At 40.3% G+C, this 17,773-nt stretch overlaps 1 non-coding gene across 1 annotated transcript; it reads right to left on the minus strand.

Moving 5' to 3' along the window:
• Positions 1–8,119: 8,119 nt before the first annotated feature.
• LOC141625268 (small nucleolar RNA R71) lies at positions 8,120–8,226 on the minus strand. The gene has a single exon (XR_012535062.1). It is a non-coding gene; the product is annotated as a small nucleolar RNA R71 (small nucleolar RNA).
• Between the last annotated feature and the right edge of the window lie 9,547 nt (positions 8,227–17,773).

A 17,773-nucleotide genomic window follows, 5' to 3' on the forward strand; every position in this document is an offset into this window, starting at 1 on the left:
ATATGCATGTAACTTTAGAAGGTGTTAATGAATGAAACATTCATTTGTTAACTTTACGTGAAAATGGGATAAAACATATGAATTGTGTTTTAATTCATATGTGTTTAACGTAGGGTGATTTATGATGGGTAGTTGTAACGTCACTTTTACGTGGCTATATAAAGGATGTCAAATCCTTTGGAAAATATATCTCACAATAAAATATCAAACAAGGTGACTAAGCTTGGTAAATAGCAAGTCGGGTTTGAGGGTGAGAGGCAGTATAACGGGTGTTTTTATACAATAATTTAGGAGGTTACTCTAGGGGTAATATTAGTGGCATTGACTAATATTACTGGAGGGCTAGAAGTTGTTATCTTATATTATTGTGGGTTTCGAATTGGTATTTAATTCGAGACGGTTACGTTGTACTGATACTATATTATTATAGTGGATTCTAGTCTATTTGGCTAGTGGGTTTTACTTCCGGTTTGGAAGGTTTTGCCCTGGGTTTGACCCTAAAATATTGTCTCATCTTAATATTGCTTACATTTATTTACTTTTACGGTTTACTTGTCAATTGGTTGCTTCCGTTGCGCGTGGGAGATTGGCGTTAATTTCCCAACAGTGGTATCAGAGCCACTAGGCTCGGTCTGGTGGGTGGTTTAATTGGCAAGGATGTCAAATTTGGGGTCTCAATTTGCAGTACCAAAATTTGATGGTAAAAGTAGTTTCACCCTTTGGCAAAGAAGGATGAAGGATCTCCTGGTTCATCTTGGCTTGGCTAGAGCTTTGAAAGGAGTTGACGGTAAGCCGGAGAAGATGAGTGATGCCGACTGGGAAGAGGTTTGCACTAAGTGTGAAAGTACTATAAGGTTGTGCATCTTGGATTCAGTCATCAATTGTGTTCTTGATGACGACTCTCCATCAGTGATATGGGAAAAGTTGGAGAAGCTCTATATGGCGAAGAGTTTGACCAACAAGTTGCTTTTGAAGCGACGGTTGTATCGGTTAAGGATGGAGGAGGATGAAAATTTAATTGGGCACGTAAATGTGTTCAATGGACTGTTAGACGAGTTAAAAAAAATCGAGGTGAAGCTTGAGGAGGAAGATAAGGCGTTACTACTCCTCAATTCTCTCCCGGACACATATGAGACTTATGTGGATACTATTTTGTGCGGTAAAGACATCATCACGGTGGAGCAAGAACAGACAGCTTTATTGTCCTTTGATGCGAGGAAAAAGGACAAGGCTGGGGTATGGAGTGACAGTACAGGTACAGTTGCAGTTGCTCGGGATGGGAGAGGTCAATCGTTTAACAGAGAGGATGGATCGAAGCATGGCAGGTCTCAGTCCAGGAACGCTTCTAGGATAATGATGTGAAGTGTTTCAAGTGGGGTGACCTTGGGCATATTAGGCGGTTTTGTCCTAAGAAATGCGGGAATGAAGAAAACAAGGGCGACACCAACTTGGTTGCCGGTGAAGGAAGTAGTGGTTGTTTCCTTACCGATGATAGTGACATATTTGCGGTCACGGATGTGAACGACGTATCTTCCAAGGAAGAATGGATATTAGATTCTGGTTGTGTCAACCACATTTGCACCCGAAAAGATAGTTTTGATGAGCTCCAAGAAGGCGTGGCAAGGAAATTGAGTTTGGCTGATAACTCAATAGTTGATGTCATGGGTGTTGGGGTGGTCAAAATCAAAATGTCAAATGGGGTGGTGCACACTTTGGATAAGGTTGCTTATGTTCTAAAGTTGCGGCAGAATTTAATTTCACTTAGTTAACTAGACTCCGAAGGTTATGGATGTAAAGCTCATGGGGGAGTAATGAAAGTTACTAAGGGTTCTATGGTCCTCATGAAGGGGGAGTTACGTCGTGGTTTATACCGTCTGGATGCATATGTAGTAAAAACCTCACAGGATGGCTGGAAACGGAAAAATCGTGCACGTGTTTCGTTCGTGGAAGAGGCGGCGAAGGTAGATTGTTTTCAGGTTACAGACGGGTGCAAAGATAAAATTTCTGCTGGTAGAAAGGTGGAGAGCAAGAGGTTTCTCTCCGGAGTCGAGTAACGTCATTGACTGGGTTTAGGCTGTACACGGTTCATTGGCCGTGATAGTGAGTTAGGGTAAGGACCGGATACTAACTCGGGTGTGCAGCTGGTGATTTCATAAGGTCAATGGTAGATTCCTCGGTTATGGTCTCTTGTGTTGGAGGGGGAGATCTGTTGGGTTAAAACATCCAACACAAGTATTAAATTTACTAAGTGTTACAATGTGCATACAATTGATGATATGCATGTAACTTTAGGAGGTGTTAATGAATGAAACATTCATTTGTTAACTTTACGTGAAAATGGGATAAAACATATGAATTGTGTTTTAATTCATATGTGTTTAACGTAGGGTGATTTATGATGGGTAGTTGTAACGTCACTTTTACGTGGCTATATAAAGGATGTCAAATCCTTTGGAAAATATATCTCACAACAAAATATCAAACAAGGTGACTAAGCTTGGTAAATAGCAAGTCGGGTTTGAGGGTGAGAGGCAGTATAACGGGTGTTTTTATACAATAATTTAGGAGGTTACTCTAGGGGTAATATTAGTGGCATTGACTAATATTACTGGAGGGCTAGAAGTTGTTATCTTATATTATTGTGGGTTTCGAATTGGTATTTAATTCGAGACGGTTACGTTGTACTGATACTATATTATTATAGTGGATTCTAGTCTATTTGGCTAGTGGGTTTTACTTCCGGTTTGGAAGGTTTTGCCCTGGGTTTGACCCTAAAATATTGTCTCATCTTAATATTGCTTACATTTATTTACTTTTACGGTTTACTTGTCAATTGGTTGCTTCCGTTGCGCGTGGGAGATTGGCGTTAATTTCCCAACACTGACGATGTGCTGTCTGTTCGTCGGAATTGCGCCGTTACCAAGGATGTCCGTCGACGTTGTTGTTGACTGTCGCTGGCGATGGCGGTAGGTTCCTTAGAATCGTTGCTCGCCGACGATAGCACCACGTGAGGAGATTGGAAAGTGTGGGACGAGGATTGATGAAATGGGTTTGAGGAAGAAGGAGTTTTGGTTTTGGTCGAGATATTTGTGGCACGACGGCATCAACGAGGTGATGTCTGACCTCGAACAATGATAGTCTGACATGTTGGGAGGGTGAACTTGTTGGCTCGTATAAGTGTGTGTATGATTGGGAGTCTTGAAATAATTGTATTTGTAGGAAAATATTAATATGGGTCGTTGATATTTAGTAATCCAATGGTGGAGATTCGTTCTCACCGAGTGTTCGTTCTCACCGGATCTTGACTCTCTCTCTCTCTCTCTCTCTATATATATATATATATATATAGATAGATAGATAGATAGATAGATAGAGAGAGAGAGAGAGAGAGTTAAAATTGGTGAACTTGAAAATTAATTGAGGTGTTGATAAATGAGTAAATTAGAAACATATAAGGGAGGAGGTAAGGGCATTAAAGGAAGAAAAAATACAACTTAAGATGACAATTTGAAATGCATGGCTGAGATCTTCTCTTTTTGCTTCATAACCTAATGTGGTAGTTAGTTTTAAACCGATCAATAATATTGGCAGCAGTTTTTAAATAAAGTTTACTTTGGTAACAGTTATCGAAAAACCCTAAATAATTAAATAAATACTAATTCAATTTCAATATTTTACCTAATTCGAGTAGCTTCTTTAGTCAAATGTTTGATGCCTTTTGTAGGCAATGACCCGACGGCTAACATGTGGAGTAGGTTTCATTTTGTTTATTTGTTTAGTAGATGGGACTAGCGATGTTAACGAGCCGAACCGAGCCCAGGCATGGCCTTACTTGGCTTGTGCTCAAGAACCAAAACTCGGGCTCGAGCCGATCTCAAGCTTACCCGAGCTTGGAAAAAAATGTGTTCGTTATCAAGTTTGCGAGTTTTAACGCGAACTCGAGCTAAAATCGAGCTCTAATCACACAAGTTCGAGCCGATCACGAGCTTTTCGAGTCGAGCTAGTGTTTGCTCGGCTTGGCTTGTTAAGATCTTGAGTCGAGCTTTGATCGAGCCGTTCTCGAGTTGCTCGCGAACTGTTTCGTCTCATTATCACCCCTAGGTATGACATGGAGCAATAGCATTTAATGCTAAAAAAATGATGATTATTTTGACACTCGTCATCTGACACCTCTTTTACCTTATGCTATGAAACAACAAAAATCTCATTTATCTTGGTCATTCTAGATTTGAGTTCATTTCCTCAACCAACATCACACATACTTTACATTTTCTCTAATTTAATATTTTCAGTAAATTGTGCAATATGTTAGCATTCAAAACCATTTCAACATGATAACATGACCACATAGTAAATAATAACAAAATTATCAAACATTAGAACAAATTCGAACACCATACAAATATTGAGAATATATGTACCCAAAAAAAAAAAACAAATATTGAGAACATTTTGACAATATGTTATCATTATAGTATAATTCCAACATAATACTCCTTCCAATTCTCTATTTTATTCCCCTTTGTTTTGAGGGAATGAGTTAAGAAAGATGTCAAATTTACCCGTTTACCCTCCTATTACCGCCACTTAGTTTCTCAATGTCTCATACTGTAATACCACGGTTTTATGAGTCTAGCTTACTCAGCTGAATAGGACTAACTCGGCCGAGTAGGATGTCGTGTGTTTTCTGGACAGACTACTGCCTTGGAACACTCGGTCGAGTAGTGTGATACTCGGCCGAGTACCCCAGGTACTCGACCGAGTATCCGGTCTGACGGGATTAATTTCCGCGGTTTTGATTAAGGTGATTAGAGAATTATAAATTACGTTTTAATAGTTTACAAATCACTTTTACCAAAACCTAACCACGTTCATCTCTCTCTCTAATCACCCTAATCACTCTCAAGGAAATTGATCGTTCGCGAGTCTTTCATTCGTCTCTTTCATATCAATTTCTTCGGTAAGTCACTAGTACTTTGTCAATTGATTAGATTTGTCTTTTAGGGTTTTGCCCTAATGGTTAGATTTGGGAAAAGGTGGATTGGTATAATTGTGATTAGAACTGTTGTGATTATTATTAGGTGAAGGATTCGTAGAGGATCAGTTCTAGCTTTTGCTTTGCTTGTGATTTCGGAATCATGATAAGGTAGGATTTCCTTACTCAGTTGCCTGTTTAATAGATTTAAAACGGATTGATTGTTGTATTGGCATGATAATTATCGTTGTTGGAATTATCTTTCTTGGTTGTTGGATTTGTTGTTGTTTGTCTATGTTTGCGAGGTGCATCCTCGGCTGAGCGGAGTCATCATTCGGGAATGACTTCACGCCCTTGATTCGCCTCTTGTGGTTCCCCTCACAAGGGGGATGTGCACATTAATGGACATAGGTTATTGCTCGTTGCGATGAGTAGGACTTAGGTGGGCAAGGCTGTGGTCTCCACTGGCGGTATGGATTACCTGTTGCGATGGGTAACCTGGCAGAGATACATACTTAAGTGTGTAGCCGGATATGAGATATGATTGGAGTTGGAGAATGGTTGTATAGTTGTTGTCTTGGTTGTTTCTTGCGATTAGCTTATCTTGATTATTCAGTGAACTAACCGCGTTGTGTTTTATAAAACTGTGGTGATCCATTCGGGGATGGTGAGCAGATTGTGTGATGTGACCATAATTAGCGCATATTTAGCCCCCGAATTAGCCTTGTTCCCATACTTTTTAGTGCATATTTGGGTCATTTATTATCTTTAGTTCTTTGTTTTGCATATTCTTTGAGATTTTGATCCCTTGGTAGGAAAGGAGTAAGAATCTTGCATTTTCATGGCAAAACGAGACTAAATTGATCGAATTTAATGACCAAGCATCAAGGAGAGACAAGATTAGAAGGCCTTTGTACATATGATAGTAGATGAGCAATGTTGAGAAAGGATCCTTGAGTCCCCAAGGAAATCCCCAAGGAATTTATGAAGAAAAGGGAAGAAAAGAAGAAGAAATCTTGCTGAGGTACAATCCGTGCGGATTGTCTACAATCCGGCCGTCCTCCACCTGCACAATCCGTGCGGTTTCTCCACAAGACGCTCGGGTTTAGCCACCACAATCCGCCCGGATTCTCTTGAATCCGCTCGTGTTCCTTCGCCATAATCCGCCCGTCCCGACACAAAACCGCTCGGATTCCTCTACAGCGCGATTTCCTCTTCTCCAAGCTACAAAGAAAGAAGCCCTTCCTTCGAAAAATACCGGCTCCTCCCTGCTCAATCTAAAAAGTGTAATTACTAGTTTAGCCCTTAGTTAACCCTAATGCATCCCCTAATTTCCACTATAAATACCCCATTAGTCTAATTAGAAGAGCATGTTCTTCTTATCAATAATTAGAGTAGTTAATATCAATCAAATCTCTCTTTAGTTTTGTAATCAACAATTAATCAAGTTCTAATACAAGTTTTATTTCCTTAATCTCTCTTTTGTTCATCCTTTATTTTGGGTAATTGAAGATTATTTGGGTTATTATTGGGAGATTGACAACCTCTCAATCAAGCATCAAGTACTTCTTTTATCTTTGCTTTATTATTGGAATCATTAGTAGGTATAATTCTCTTAATCCCTTTTTAATTATTGTTAATTACTTTCATTTATTCATCATGTTTCATTTTGTTGGTACGATTGACAACCTTGCTAGCATGATCAACATGATAATGAGTGAGTAGTCTCTTAGCTAGGGTTAATGGGTGATTAGGGGAAACCAACATGGGGAATGATTCATGCTTAAATTAATATGTTTTTAAGTTTTATTTGCTTGCTTGTTTTGATCTCAACTCATGCACATGTTATGTTTGATGAAATGCGAGCCTATAAATCCTTGCATTTTTTACCCATCACCTATCTTTTCAATGAGACTTGTAAGATATAAACCAACTCGAGTCTCATTAGACCATGCATGTTGTTGAGTAGGGAAGATTAAGTCGACTTGTAGGTGTTGTACAATCTAATCGATTCGGCGCCGGGACCCAAACTTTCCTAAGATTGTAAGATATAACCCAACTCAATCCATCACAACAATAATTGCTTGCTTATAATTTGAGAACATGTTTGTATGATCAATTCCCATGATTCCCCTATGATCCCATGACACCCTAGTGCTTTTTATCAATTGTTTACAACCCTTTTAATTCATCTTGCTTGCTTATTTTCATTGCTATTTTAGTTAGTGACCTTCTACATCAACCCAAATTGTGACACCCCTAAGACACCACTAGTTTCAATAGAAATCTCATTTCAATACCCGTCCCTTGGGATCCGACCTTTACTTGCCTCTTTACTAATTGTAGAGTTGTTTGTGAAGCTATAAATTGTGTTTTGATTCGGACGTGACCCAACGACCACACCTTTAATTGTGAACACGAAACGGACCGATCAAAAATGGCGCCGTTGCCGGGGACGGTGTTTGCTTGATTTAGATTTTTTACATTGTTATTAGTTGTGTCTTTTCTTTGCCTTCGGGAAGTAAAACTCCTCAAGGTTTGTTCTAATTATTTTCAAGTTGTTTGATATTTTGCATGTCTAGAAGGTCACAAGGTGATTTGTTACCTTTTGATCGTGAAATTGAAAGAACCTTAACAAACAATAGGAGACTTGCTAGGAGGAATTTGAGAGGTATTAGTGAGGTTATTCAACCAACTATTGAGTTCATCAACCCTTTTGCAATAGAAGGAGAGGAGAACCCATTACACAATACCACCCAAAATCAACCTACAATGCCTAAGTTTTCATCACACTCCGTACCCACCGAGGAGAACCTACCCAATGGTACTCCCACACCACAACATCTAACCGGAAATTTTATTGCCAAATCCGCCTTTATCCAATTAGTCGAAAGGAGCCAATTTGGGGGGATGCCTAGTGAAGACCCTCATTCTCATATGGAAACCTTTTGTGGCTATTGTGATGCGATTTCTCAAACCGGTGTAACTCAAGACCAAATTCGATGGGTCTTATTTCCTTTTTCTTTAATTGGCACCGCAAAGCAATGGTTGAAGGGCCTTGATAAGGCCACTCTCGGAATTGATTCTTGGAAGAAGTTGGCTCTAGCTTTCTACAAAAAATTCTACCCACCGGAAAAGACTAACATGCTAAGAGCTCAAATTACGGGTTTTAAGCAAAGGGATGAAGAATCTTTGTATGAAGCTTGGGAGCGGTTCAAGGGAATTTGTCGCTCATGTCCTCACCATGGACTTAGCGAATGGTTCTTGGTACAACAATTTTGGAATGGTTTATATGAAGATTCAAGGAACATTCTCAACATGGGATCAAATGGAATGTTCACCAAAGTTGATGACAATCAAACATGGAACAAGATTGAGGAAATGGCGGTCCATAACTCACAATATAGTAGACCTCGCAAGGCTACTAGAGGAGGAAAGCATGAAGTGGACTCCGTTACTCAATTGGGTGCTCAACTTAGTGCTCATATTGACACAATCAATTTGAAGTTTGAAAAAGCTATGGCTAGACTTGAAGAAGTCTCAAAATCACCAAAGCATCATGTTAATGCCATGACGGCATCTTCATCAATCCCAAGTGGGATATGTGAGAATTGTGGAACTTTGGGACATGACCAAAGTGAATGTAGGGGAACAAATGAACAAGTGAATGCTTTCCAAGCATACAAGAGTGGTACCCCTTATTCCAACTATTACAATGAGAACACCAAATTCCATCCAAATCTCTCATACAAAAGCCAAAATGTTCAAAACCCTCAAACAACATACACTCCACCACCCATGAGAAACCAAAATCAAAGACCCTTTTACAATCAAAACCAAGGTTACCAAAATCAAAATCCATACAATCACCAAAATGACCAAGGTTTTGATGTCCAAAAAGCGGTCCTCCAAATGTAAAAGAATCAACAAGAATTTTTCACTCAAATGCAAAAAGATAGCCAAGCAAAGGAAACCACCATCAACAACATCCTAGCTCACACCAAGATGTTGGAAACCCAATTGACTCAACTAGCATCTTCAAGCTCACAAAGACAAAAGGGGCAATTACCACCTCAAAGTAACCCCCCAAGACATGAAACGGTTAGTGCCATTCACTTGAGAAGTGGTACAAGGTATGAAGCACCGAAGAAGCAAGTTGAGGATGAAGTTGTGGAAGCTAGTGATAAGGAAGAAATTGTGCAAAACTCCAAAGATGGAGAATCATCAAAAGAAGAAAGTTCAAAGAAAAATGAAGACAAGGCCAAGGAGAAGGAGCCCATTGTGATTAGACTTCCTTTTCCAAGTCGTCAAGCCAAGCCCAAATTTCACGTACCGGCCTATGCGAAATACATGAAAGATATCCTCACAAAGAAGAAGTCGATCCGGAAACTTGAGACTATCGCCTTCACTAAGGTGAGTAGTGCAATACTTCAAGGGAGTTCACCTCCAAAACTAAAGGATCCGGGAAGCTTCTCAATACCGTGTACCATTGGCGACACAACGATGAACAAAGCCTTATGTGATCTAGGGGCTAGTGTGAGTGTCATGCCGTACTCGGTGAGTAAAAGGTTGGGGATAGGAGAGCTTAAATGCACCAATATCACACTCCAAATGGCCGATAGATCGACGAAGACACCATTAGGGATATGGGAAGATGTCCCCGTACGAATTGGGAAGTTTTTCATCCCGGTGGACTTTGTCATTGTTGATATGGAGGAAGATTCCAACATTCCAATCATTCTAGGAAGACCTTTCCTACACACCGCGGGTACGGTGATTGATGTGAAACATGGTGAGCTCACTCTAGAAGTGGGAGATGAAAGCATAACCTTTAATCTAGACAAGACTATGAGAGCTCCTCGTTTGCATGAACCGTGTTTCATGATTGATCATTATAGCCGAAAGGATGAAAGGAAGAAGTCGGAACTCCAATGGAAGAAGAAAATTGAAGATGCTCCATTCAAAGAGCAAGTGAATTGTGACAAGGAGAGCTTGCAAAGCTCATCAAAATCAATCAAAGAAGAAAAGGATGGCCTCATTGGCTAAGAGAAGAAATTGGAAGAATTGTCTCCATCAAATCAAGAGATTTTCAATGATCAACTTAATGAAGTTTGTGGTCTTTGGGACGACGAATTTGAAGGGATTTTTAATCCTTACATTGGTAATGCCATCGATCAAGATCGACAACAAGGGCAAAGGTCTATTGAAGAGCTTTATAACGATAATGAACAAGCTTTTGATTATTTCTTCAAGGTGTTGAGCAACATCAACAACACCTTGAACATGCCCCCTTGACATCTCATCAAGAATGAGAGTTTGGTGGAGTCCTCCCTAAACCACCATTTGTAAATATTTCTAACTCCCTAACTCGCATTTCAATTCTTGTATTACATTTTTGTCATCTTTGGATTTTTATTTACTTTGATCAAGATAATTGTCATGTTTGAGAGAAGTGAGGGAGGGACTAATAATTTCAATTGATGTGTAGTGCTTTAGCTTAGTGTGGGGATGGGAATTGCCTAGGCTAATAATGCCTTAGTAACGCCCCCACAATGAAGAACACAAGATATGAAGAAGAATGGAAGGATGATAAGGGAAATGCATTGTACACGGATGGAACTGAATCCGGGTACAAAGGGGTTGAATCCGAGCGGATTCAGGAGAATCCGCCCGTTTTCATACAATCCGAGCGTACTGGGTAGAAGACGCACGTCCCTATGAGCTGCAATTTTGAAATATTTTTGACTGTAAGAGAATCCGGGCGTCCTGAACAGCAATCCGCCCGTCTTTGAAAATCCGTCTGTCTTGAAAAGAAGACGCCCGTCTTCTAAGATAAGGAAAACAAGAAAAATTCCTGGACTGAAATCCGTCCGTCTTCTGGAAAATCCGCCCGTCCCGTATCAGCAAATCCGAGCGTCTTCTCTTAAATAAGCCCGTCTTTAGGCGAGTTTTATCAAACCCAAAAAGTGCAGAATCCGCCCGTATTGGGCAGAAACCGCACGGATTGCCCCTGCAGTTCGAATTTTTTCGGTCTTTATAAAACCCCTCCCACCTTCATTCGTTCATTCATAACACTACTTCAAAACATCAAAACCCTCATCCTCATCCTCTCCATCACAAAAACAAAATCCTTCAACTACATTCACCAAAATCAAATCAAACCATCCTTTCAACAACAAATTAATCACTCCTTTTTCAATAAAAATCAAAACCAAGCACGAAATCTTCAACCTTTGAGTCGATTTTTGAATTCATAAAGGCAAAGCCTTTCACCTTTAAATCGATTTGGGTACACTACAAATTGAAGATTTTTCATTCTTTTCTTGGTTAATTCATCAATGGCAAGGACTAAGGGAGCAACAAAGGCAACAAAGGCACCAAAGACACTTTCACAAAGGCAAAAGGCTCTTCAAGCAAAGAAAGCATTGGCTATGGTGGTAGCAACCCCAAACTTGGAAGTGCAACAACAACAACAACCTTCTATGGGAGCAACAACATCTTCTACTCCGGAAATCGATCAACTTTTGCATTATCCGGAGTTAACTTTTATTTCCAAAACCCATAGAGATACTTTTGCCAAGTTTGCTAGGAAATCATTTCAATCCACCAAATTTATTTGTGAAGACACCTTGGATAAGTTGGGCGTCCTTGAGCAAACTAGAGCCTTTTTCAAAGCAATGGGGTTGAAGAAATTGTTTGAATCAAAAGAATTGACATACCCCTCCCTTACCTTGGAGTTTTTGAGTTCTTTGAAAGTCACCAAAGTTGAGAATAGGGAGAATCTCGAGTTTCGTCTAGCTAATGTTAGTAGATGCATTTACTTTAGGGAATTGGGTGAAATTTTGGGTCTTAGTGATGAACCGAGTTATTTTAAGAATTATGGAAAGTATGACCCCGACCCTCTTTGGGAGGCAATTTCCGGAAGGAAATTTGAGGACTTTCATGCGAGTCGTGCTCTTTTAGTCCATCATCCGGGCATAAGAGTATGGCACAAGGTTATAGGAAACACCATTATTACAAGGAAAGATACCAACCATTTCACCAAACTTGATTTTATTCTTCTTGAATCGGCTTTGAACATTGGAAGAGTACACACCAAGCCTTTCAACTCTTTGAGGCTTTTGGTAGATAGATGGCTCAACATTGATTGTGGGATGAAAGGCACTACCGTTATTGTCAATGGCGGCCTAGTCACTATCCTAGCCAAGTACTTTGATCCTAACTTCAACAAGGATAACAAGTATGAAGCAAAGGAGGGTGGTCATCTTGTTGACTTGCATACTATGATACACAAGTACAAGTGCGTTGCCCATAACCCTCTTGACACCAAGTATGGATGGCTCACTAGTGAAGCTAGATCGTTCACTTTGCCTTCAAAGATTTGTCGTCTAAGCGTCCACCGGAACAATTATCTACTTCCCCTTTCTAAAGAGGCTGAGTATATTATCCAACAACAAAAGGGTGAACTTGAAATGCCCTCCTCTTCCATTGTCATACCACCTTACCCTTTTGAGTACCAAGAGTTCAAGCCGGAAGGTGTTGAAGCTAGAAATGATTATTTGACTCTTTGATGCGTGTCATTTATATGATGTTTTACACCCTATTTTACACGCATTTCAGAGCTCAATTGAGTAGTTTATGCTACTATTTCCCTTGTTTCGTGTATTTCTTCCTTTTCTTGTGATTTTGTAGGAACATGAAGATTTCAGCGGAAAATAAGCCGAATCCGTCCCTAAGTACTTAGCATTGCATTTGACATGGATTATTGACTCGAGGAATGAGCTTGGTGCGCGTTTCAAGGCCTAAAGATAGCAAAAGCATGGGTGCGTACGAGTTTAATAAACAAAGAAGCATTTCACGATATTGCAGCCTCATTCATATGGCTATATCTCGAGTTCTAGAGCAGATAATTGAGTGATTCCAATTGGAGGTGAAAGCATATCCTCTTAGCTTTCCAACGCCGCGTAGAACGCCTGATTTGACCAAGTAACGAAGAAATGGCAGCTGTTTTAAGATCGGTGCGCGCTGCAGGAATCGTCAGAATGCAATTCTGTACAGCACCTTTGGTCGATCGACTGGGTACTATGGTCGATCGACCACTCCACGGGTCTGACGCAAAATAAAAGATCGAGGATTCCAAAGCCCATTGTGATTAGGTTTAGGAATAAAGGTTACGCAGGATTATTTCTATATAATGTATCCTTAGTTTTCAGAATAAGCAGTCAGTTTTTTCTAGTTCCAAAAATACAGTAGCTATTTTCGTAGTTTAGAATTCTCAATAAAGTTCGTACTTTGCTTTCGGATTCCTCTTGTTCCTTTGCTTCGGTAATTCTAATCTTTCAATTCCTGTATTGTTATTTCGTTTCTTTAGTATTAATTCTTGCTAGATAGAATCCCAAAGCCAATTTCTCGTTTTATGTTAGTAATTTGTTTAGTTAATTTAATTATGAAATCAATTGCTTTAGTTGTTGATCTTGCTGTTATTATTATCATCGTTATGAGTAGCTAAACACCCTTTGCTAAGATGTAGGGGATCTATGGCGTAGATGGCAGTAGAATAGGTAACCCCGCATTAGGGCTTGGTCGATCGACTGGCTTAACTAGTCGATCGACTGAGCCGGTTGGTCGATCGACTGGGGTAGCTGGTCGATCGACTGACTTCGCGTCTGGTTTTGCTTTGTTTGTTTCGTTAAGTGCTTTATCTTTCAATGAGACCGAGAGGAGACTTGATAGATGCTTAAACTCGACCATCCCGTAGATCGAGAGATAGGAATGGACAATAATTAACGAATTAAAATAACTAAATTGCTAAGATCGAGAGATAACGCGATTTAGTTTGCATTAGGAATCATTAATCAAGAACGAGAGTTAGTATTAATGAGACTTAGGGAATAGTAGCATAGGCCGAGAGGTAGTTACTATTTAACATGGACCGAGAGGACTTGTTTTCCCCATCCTTCGCGACCGTATTTCGAAGTTACCTAGGATTTAGAGCCATCGCAGCTATAGTGAACCGACCGTCTTAGCATTCCTTTTATCATTTGCTTTTTCCTATTTTTTTATTCCTTGTTTATTTATTTTCGCATTTAGACTTAGATATAGCTCAAATCGAAACCCCCTCAAAACTGTTACCCTTAGACTAAGATTAAAAGCAACTATTATCTCCCTACCTCCCTGCGGATCGACCCTTACTACCACTTGCTAGTTGTAGTTTGGAAAATTATAAATATTATTTTTGGTACTCACTTCGACAGGTATCAAATTTTGGAGCCGTTGCCGGGGAGGCAGCGCTAGTTTTAGTTGTTTTTCATTTTAGTCTGTTTTTCGCCTCAAGGGAAGACTGAGTACCTTGAGGCAGTTCTTATCTTCTTCTTTAGTGTTGTTTATTTGCGACTTTCAGGAGAGTCCACTCATGTTCCTTTCTCAGGAGCAGCAGGTGCTGTTTTGTGGGAGATGCGGCGGAGTGGGACACACATCTGAAGCATGCGAGCACTCTACGGAGAAGATGTTTGCTTTTCATCAACTTCAGCTCGACAATTCGTATAACTACGCTCCTACTTCACCGTATCAACCATATGAGCCTCCTTATGAAGCCCCACCACCATCCACTCCGTCACAGCAAGAGTTGAAAAACGAAGTTGCAGAGTTGACGAGTCTAGTGCGCTTCTTATGGTGGAGGTACGAAAAAAAGCAATGCGGCGAATCGGGCCTTAATCGCGAAGCGATATCTCAAATTGCTACATTAGACAAGAATGCAAACAGATACCGAGTCAATTTCACTCTCTGAATCAGCGTATTGAGGCCGTACATGCAATGACACTGAGGAGCGGGTCTGCTCTCGATGGACCCGAGAAAGTTGCTGAAAAGGAGAAGAAGAAAAAGGGGGAGAAAAAGACGATCAGCAGTAAACACAGTCGATCGACTGACATACCCAGTCGATCGACCAGTCCGCGCAAAGACACAGCTTCTGTTCCTGTAGATGTCAGTCGATCGACTGACATTCATGGTCGATCGACTGACGACGCTGCTGTAGGTGAGTCCTTTCGTCCTCCGATGCCAGACAACTTGAGGGACCACTTGTTTCGGGATGAAACGACTCCGAAATTATTGAGGCAAGACCCGAGTGCTGATGGGTTAGTCCCGGTTCCGAAGTATGACCCGATGTCGATTAATGGTTCATATCTGAGACGGTCTGAGGAAGGGTCAAGTTACAACAAAGTAGTGGATTTTCAGCCTAAGTCCACTGATGCCGGTATGAGAGACCTAGAGGAGAGGGCAAAGCTACTTATGACAGCTCCTTATCCAGAAAGACTAGTGCCGTTCAAAGATGAGGTAACATTCGATAAATTTAAAGATGTCGTGCGTAGTCTTAACGTGTAAATTCCTTTCTTAGAGCTAGTTAATCAAATACCTGCATATACGAAGTTCATGAAACAATTGCTAGCTAAGAAGAGGTCTTTGAATGTTGTGGAGTTAGTGCATTTAACTGAAGAATCTAGTTCGTACTTAACTCACACTGCTACTCATAAACTGTCTGACCCAGGTAGTTTCTCTGTCCCCTGCAATATTGGTACCTTCTCAATCGAGAAGGCATTATGTGATTTAGGGGCTAGTGTCAGTGTTATGCCTTTGAGTCTGGCTAAGAAGTTGAAATTAACTAGATTCATTGTTACTGACATGACTGTGCAAATGGCTGACCGTTCTGCAGTTCAGCCAGTAGGGGTCTTAGAGAATGTGCCTGTTCAAATTGAAAAGTTTTTTTTTCCTGTTGACTTTGTTGTTTTGGATATTCCTGAAGATGTCAACACCCCAATTATTTTGGGAAGACCGTTTTTGCACACTGCTGGTGCAATAATTGATGTAGGGGAAAGAACTTTGAGATTTAAGGTAGGGAAGCACTCTATTATGTTTGCCCAGTCCCCTAGGAAGAAAGACCCCATGTGGCCCATGACCTGTAATATGATTTCTGAAAAGAAATCTTATTTTGTGCTTTCTAACACTCCTCCTTCATTACCTGTGCCTATTCCTGTTATGACACCTCCGCCCCAGATTGGGAGCAAATTGGAGGACGATTTGTCTGTTTCATCTATTGCAGGAGCTGGTTTGGGGAAGGATGAGCTGCCAGTTACTCCAGTTGAGCCCATTGTTCAGAGAGGCGGTTTGGGATGTCTGAGCTGTGCAACTGACGAGGAGCCGGATGAGGAGCCCAAGAAGAAGGAGCCACCAAAATTTCGAGTCGATCTTGAGTGTGAGAAGCTAGAAGATGATGGCCATGCTTGGGAAGATGCTAGAGATGACCCATTGAGTATTCCAAATCGGAGTAGAGTGGAGTCCACTTTTCCGAGATGAGCACTTTGCGGAAGCTACTTCATGTAGGCGAAGCCTTGGTCGGAGATTTTTCGCAGCTTCGTTGATCTATTTTATTGCTTTTAGACCTTTTATCGTTTTTCGTGTGCGCGAAACTTCGCTTAGTTTGGTTTGTTTAGGATTTTCTATAAACTTTAGATCACACTTTGGGTTTTGCGCAATTTTGGGCGCGGTATTTTGTGCGTTTGCAGGTTTATAGACCATATTAGCTCAAGTTCTCGAGCTAATTCAAGAAATCGAAAAGTTACAAATGAGTTTTCCGATCGATCGATCGCCTACCCCTGGTCGATCGATCGAGGTGCGACTTCCGAAGCTTCTTTCTGTTCATTCCGGTCGACCGATCGATCGCTATGGTCGATCGACCGTTGTCGCTGCTGTACCTATTCACGACCTTTCCCCTGCTGTGTTTGGTCGATTTGCGGAATTGAGGGAGTTTTCTACTCCACTTTATCTTCCGTCATATTACTTATTTCTTCTATTTTTCTTCTATTGTGCACATAATTACCGCTTCATTATTGTTTTCTCGAAATTACGCGTGGTATTTGTTTGTCTTTCAGGTACTAATTGGTAGCACTGCTGGCTACTGAAACCTCCTAGCTCACGCTGGTTTGGGGAGGTTTCCTTTTGCTGCGCTTAAAGTCTTGTGAGTTCCCGATTTTCACTTCATGTCTTATTTACTTATTTTCTCGCAAATTCCCGTTTCCTTGTTTATTTCATTACATGATTTTGCACAATGGGGACATTGTGCGATTTGGTTTGGGGAAGGGTTTTACGTCGCATTTCATTTGCTTGCATTCACGTTTACATTTTGTCTTGCATTGTTGTTCATTTCACATTTATATATACAAAATTCCAAAAAAAAAAAATTGAAAAATTTCAAAAAAATGCATGTTTATTTTAGCATATAGGTCGAGTCGGAACGGTAGTATTTCTATGATGACATTGCATTTTCAGCTGTTTATGCCTAAGCCTTGCTTAATTGACATATTATTAGTAGAATCAATTATGCATAATCTACGAGTTTTCGTTAAATTTCTTGCTGAACTTGAGACTTGACTTAGATTTTTGGCAAGCTACATCATATTCTGAGGATTAGAGCTTATAACTGGTGACATTTATGACCAGTTTATCTAGGATTGTGAGTAGTTACTCCTTATGAGACATGTTACATCAATTTGCATAAATATGAACTTAATCTGCTTAATACCTGTATGCATTCGGTTTGTGGTTTGTTGACACATGTGGTAGAGGTTTCCCTTTATTCATTTTACCCATGAGCCTCTCATAGCCAAATTTAGCCTTTTGTCCCTTAACTACATCCTATATTTAGCCTGCCTTTGTCAAGCTAGTAGTCTTAGTTTTTGGGAATTTGTTTATTGCGGTTTGGTTATATGCTCTCCTTGAGATGATGTTGGAAAACGAATGAAGGAG

This window comes from Silene latifolia, chromosome 1, assembly GCF_048544455.1.
Source record: "Silene latifolia isolate original U9 population chromosome 1, ASM4854445v1, whole genome shotgun sequence".
Lineage (NCBI taxonomy): Eukaryota > Viridiplantae > Streptophyta > Magnoliopsida > Caryophyllales > Caryophyllaceae > Silene > Silene latifolia.